Consider the following 6,000-nt stretch of genomic DNA (forward strand, 5'->3'; position numbering starts at 1 on the left):
TCGAAGGGTCTCAAACTTAGTTTCAGATTTAGCGGGAGTTTTAAGAGTATATTTTTTTAAATTGGTCACATCTTCTTTCCTTGAAACTGATGAAAGATTTTGGTCTTGGTCATAGTCTGATTCAAGGTTCGAGTCGGATAAGATTTTTCCTGAACTATCTTTCTCGAAAGGTTTGATAATTTAGTTACTATTTTACTGAATTCCTTTCTTTGAATATTCACTTTACTGATTTCTAAATTAGTTACGAATTCTAATGAGGAACAAATTAATCCTTTATCTGAATATTTTGATCTCGATAGATTTCATGAATTTTCTTTTTACAAACCATGTGAATATAAAATGATAGAAATTTCTCTCTTGGAGTATTTAATTATTCATTTATCAAATACTCATAGAATTTGAACATAGAATTTAAGAGAATTCTAATTTTGGTATAAAAATTCTTTATGCATAAAAATCAACTTCAATGGGAATAACACTTTTATAAAAAGAAAATCCTTTTATGCATAAAATCAATTTTAGTAGGAATAACACTTTTAAAATAAAAATAATTTCTTTATGCATCTATTTACGCATAAAAATCTATTTTTATAATAACTCTTTTATAATTAAAAAAATTCCTTTATGCATCTTTCTATGCATAAAAATAAAATTTAATGAGAATAACACTTTTATAATAAAAAAATTTCCATTATGCATCTTTCTATGCATAAAAATCAAATTTAATGAGAATAACACTTTTATAATTAAAAAAATTTCATTATGCATCTTTCTATGCATAAAAATCAAATTTAATGAGAATAACACTTTTATAATAAAAAAATTTCCATTATGCATCTTTCTATGCATAGAAATTAAATTTAATGAGAATAACACTTTTATAATAATAAAAAATTTCCATTATGCATCTTTCTATGCATAAAAATTAAATTTAATGAGAATAACACTTTTATAATAAAGAAAATTTCTTTATGTATCTTTCTATGCATAAAAATCAAATTTAATGAGAATAACACTTTTATTATTAAAAAATTCTTTATGCATCTTTCTATGCATAAAAATTAAATTTAATAATTAATATCAGTGATATCCATGCATATTCATAGGTGAATATGTACATGGAGTAATTAGAATATTTCTTTTAGATGCAAAAATGGTGGGAATTACTCTTTTGGAATAACATAAAAACAAACTTTCTTTTCCACAAAATTCTGGAATATTTTACCATAACCTCCTTTGTATGGTTGACCATTTCTCATTTTTATCATTCTATTTTAACTTAAATTAACCCAAATTAGATTCATAGAACTCTAATCTACACAATTTTCTAAATTCAAGAGAGTAAATAATAAGAAGAGTTTAATTAATCCCTTAGTTAATCTTTCTAGGATTAAGAAAGGCTGGAATGTAAAGAAGACAAGGGGGGGTGGCCTTTTCCTCAAAGGCATAGCATTTGAATTTAATTCCATCAACTGTAAAACATAAAAATCAAGAAAACCATAGATTTAAAATTTGTAAATAAGTAAGAAAATTAGCGTACATGGAGCTTGTAAGCTCTCCTTTGTCTTGAGGGATTGAGGGTTCTACTCTTGTTTGAAGCAAGAGTGGCCACCAAATCACTTTGGAGAGGATTAGGCCAAAAACAATTGAATTATTAAGAAATTCAATGTAGATGGCTCAGGACAGGAGTAGAGTAACAGTGCATAAACACCATTAAGCTTTTAGAAAGGGGGATTCTTCTATTTATAGGAAAAAGTGAGCCTCTAACCAAGCAAACTGATTCTAGAATTTTCCAGATCAGTTTGGTCAATTTTTGACCATTTTTGGGTCAATTCAGATTACTTTTTGAATCTAGTTTTGAAACAAGAGAGAGGAGAGATGAAATATCTCATTTTATTGATTAAAAATTAGGGGTAATGATGAGAAAAAAGGCACCTACTTCATGAGGGGAGATCCCCACTATGAGGGGAGATCCCCACTATGAGGTGTCAAAATTCAGTTTTTTAATTGTTTTCTTTGGTCCTTAGTCCACTCTTCATCTTATGTGAGCATTTACTCATTTTTGGGGGGTTTTTCTTTTATTCTTCAATTTATCTCCTCCCTACATTTGGATTAATCTTATTGGTCCATAAGAACCATAATCCAAAATTTTCACAAAATCTAGACCCTTAGGCTAAGGTCTTTTGTGCACATTATAATTTATTTCTAATGCACCTTAGGAATTTCTTTTTAAACTTTTGTTTCAGGGAAATTTATTTTAATAACAAGGGATATTTTTCCATCAAAAGATATCTAAAAACTGAATTATCTCTCTCTAGAATATTTTCTCTCTCTAGGCCAAAACAGGTAAAAACAATATCTTTTATTACTCTGAAAAGGGGATTGATTACAGGGGAAGAAACTAGACATCTTGAGGGGCTGGGGAGGAATCTTACAATATCCCACATACTATTGATATGGGCATGTTAGACAGGTATAAAGGGAAGAAGGGACTTGATTCCAAATTTTGTATATAATCTCTTTGGTCATGCTAAACCCAACGGAGGTGCTCTGTATGGTAACTAGAGGATATCTTGAAGCAAATATCTCTAAGCTATGCCTTTTTTAATAGATTCCATTCCCTTGTTCTAAGATATAGGTTAGATTGTGTCAACTATATATTATGAACTAGGTAATAATCATGGGATCCTTCTCAAGAAGTAGGATATTTTGCTTCTCTTGTCTGGATACCAAAGTTTCTCTGCAGGATATTCACATCCGCTTGACTAGTTGTCTCAAGTCCATCTTCATACTTTTGTTGGAGTGACTCTTCACAGGAACATCCTCGAGCATACGAAGCATAAGAAGTGATTGCCAAAATCTCTCTGTGTATTGAGAAATAGTATCACGATCTGTCATGTGGAGAAGATTCCATGCTTGATGAGTGTTAAGGTGGAATTGTGGAGGAAGAAAAGCAAATTTGAATTTCTCTTGGAATTGATCCCATGTGAAAGGTTTGGTAGGACCCGTGCAAAGTGTGTTCCACCACAATGAAGCTCGATCACTCAAATGATTAGTAGTACACTTTATTTTATCTTCCTCTCAGAGAAGCGTTCACCAGCAAAATAATCATCAAATTGAGTCAACCAAGAAAGTACTAAATGACCATCTTTTTTAGCGTCAAATTTGGAGAACGTGAATGCACAACAGCTAATCTTGGAGTCCTTTTTATGAGCCCGTTGTTTGCGAGTCAAAAATGGATTTGAGAATCTTACTCAAGCGATCATCTTCGGGAGGCATGACATCAAGAAATTCTTCTTGAATGCGCTGGCATTTGGGTTGTTCTTCAAGTTCCATCTCGAGTTTTTGAATGAGCTCCTCCGAAGTAGGAGCGGGAATGCCAAATAATTTGAATAATTCCAACATCACTTCCTTCTACGAGACTGACGATATCTTTTGCACCAATGTGCATTGGTAAGTCTCACCCGCCATGCCAGGGCAGCATGTCTACTACTTTTAATTTTTGCATGGATTCAAAACTTGTACGAAAGGCTTGTCCACTCAAAGAGGGTGCCAAAAAAGCTTCATGACCTTGATTCTCAAAGACTGGGATGAAAGATAAATGCCAAAGAAAGTAAAAATTAGAGTCAAAGAAAGCATAAAGCTACATTGTCACACGGAGGAGAAGACACACGGGCACACATTCAATCAACCCTCATAGCTCATGCAGGACACCAGCATTACTCACAAGGGATTTTCACTTCATAAGCATATCTTGCATACAAAGGCACTCTCAACTTAAGGGAAGACTTATGGCATCTCTGTGCCACAAAATACACTATGTATGGTTCTTTTTTTTCACACACAATAGAAAGAGAGCACATAGCTTTTTTATGTTGGTATTAGTTGAAATCTATTAACAATACTCCCGATGTTTATCTTCTTTTCATGCAAGCATACGTAGACATCATTCTTTGTAACTGTACCATTAGAGCATACGATTGTTTCCTACATAGACACCACTTCACGGCCATCCACAAATTTCAAAACACTTGCAACTTTGAAATGATATAGTGAATCAAATTTATCAATTATGTGAATTGTACAACTTGTAAAGTGCATAATTAGAGAACAGCATATTTTGATACTTCAGTTGATACATGATTAAAATGTACAAGTGTAAAAATATAATAGCTTGCCTACCCTCATTCTATTAAAGTGTAACGAGCCCTATGATAGCTTCCATAGCCAAGCAAGAACAAGAAAGGTAAGATTGCATTCTTGAGACGGCGATTAGAACAAGACAAGTAAGGGGCAAATAGGCCATTAACTTTGATCGAGGCATTCCTTCATCAAACATCACATAGCTGCATAGTTTATTGTGTGTACAAATGCACGTGGAGAATACAACTCAATCCATATGTATCAAGGAAAACACAACTTGACAATTGAACTCAATATGCGTACAACTCCTCCAATATGCATGATTTTGCATCAACGTAGCTACATAAGTTTTTAGTAGAAATGACATACTGGATGGTCTACTTGTTGCCATGAACCTTCCCTACTTTTCCAATGGACCCCTAGTCTTTCCCCTTTCTTTTTCCCTACATCCTTCCTACTTTTCCAATGGACCCCTAGTCTTTCCCCTTTCTTTTTTCCTACATCCTTCCTACTTTTCATTCCAATACAAGCTCACTGTGTATATAAATGCATGTTGAGAATGTAACTCAACACACGTGTCAAGAAGAAACGCATTCTCAAAAGCACTCTACCTTAATCAAGGCATAGAAAAACGAATCCAAGCTACGTGTGTATCCTAGTGCCTTACAGATATTAAAAGAACTTTCATATTCTTTAAAACTAGATTATGTATTATTGTTGTTCTTAAAACTAGATTATGTATTATTGTTGTTCTTAAAACTAGATTATGTATGAAACATTGAAATGATTTCACAATTAACACTAGTAGGGGAGTGGTTCTAATAAGTTCTAACCCTTTTAGTGGGAATCCGATTCTAGGGTTTGCAACAATAACCGATTTAACTCTGCTTGGAACGCAGCTGCAGTCTGTGAAGTGTGCAGAGCCGGCAATGATAAGATAGTATTGGCAATCTAGGTGAGCTTGTCGATTTGAGAATCTGGAACAAACCAGCATTTAAACATGAAGCGACGCTCTTGGCAATCAAATAGTTTCCATTTTCCTTAAGTACTGAAGTTTCCATCTTCAGGTTCTGATGAAAATCTTGCATCGGTTTGCTTGAAAACATTGTAGATTGATAGGTTCGAAATGTTGGATAGGGGAGTAGATGCTCCACACTCACACTCAAATAAACAAAGTCTCACATAGTTGTATGGAGACTCTGAGAGAGAGAGAGAGATAGAGATGAGATGCCATAGATGTTGAGAGATGTAATCGTGGTGTTGTGTGTATGTGGGAAAGCACCCTAGAGGTGCAAGATATTGTGGTGAGATAGGAATGCCACATGTAATATTGCATGGTGTGTGAGAGTTGACCAAAAGAAGTGGAAAAGGAGTTGCCACATGGATGATGACATGTAAAGTGGGATAAGGCTTGAGAGCCTATATCATTGTATGGTTCATTGTGATATGAAATACAAGGGAATAGTGTTAAGTGTGCAATCTCCCTCTCTCTCTAGTCATGGAGTTTTTTAGTGTGGTTTAATCCACCTTAATCTTATGCTTAATCTTGTGTCCTTCACCATGATCAATCCCATTTCTAGAATCTTATCATGGTATCAGAGCCAAATGGGCTCTTGGTCATGGTGTTTATTATGTATATTAGCTTGTTTGTGTGTTTGTTTGATTAAGCATTATATTTTCAGCTTATTATGGAAAAAAAAAAAGTTATGCACACTCATTATCATTTGGTTGCATTGAGAGAGATTTGAAACTGCCCATAGGAGATGGAGATTTTGGAGTTGCTCATGAAGCTGAAAACCAGACATTGGAAGTGTCTTGAAGCTGTCAAAGAAGAGCTATGCAACAAGGAGGTTGCAA

The sequence above is a fragment of the Cibotium barometz genome, chromosome 4 (assembly GCF_041138505.1).
Source record: "Cibotium barometz isolate CiBa-2024 chromosome 4, ASM4113850v1, whole genome shotgun sequence".
NCBI classification, from domain to species: Eukaryota; Viridiplantae; Streptophyta; class Polypodiopsida; order Cyatheales; family Cibotiaceae; genus Cibotium; species Cibotium barometz.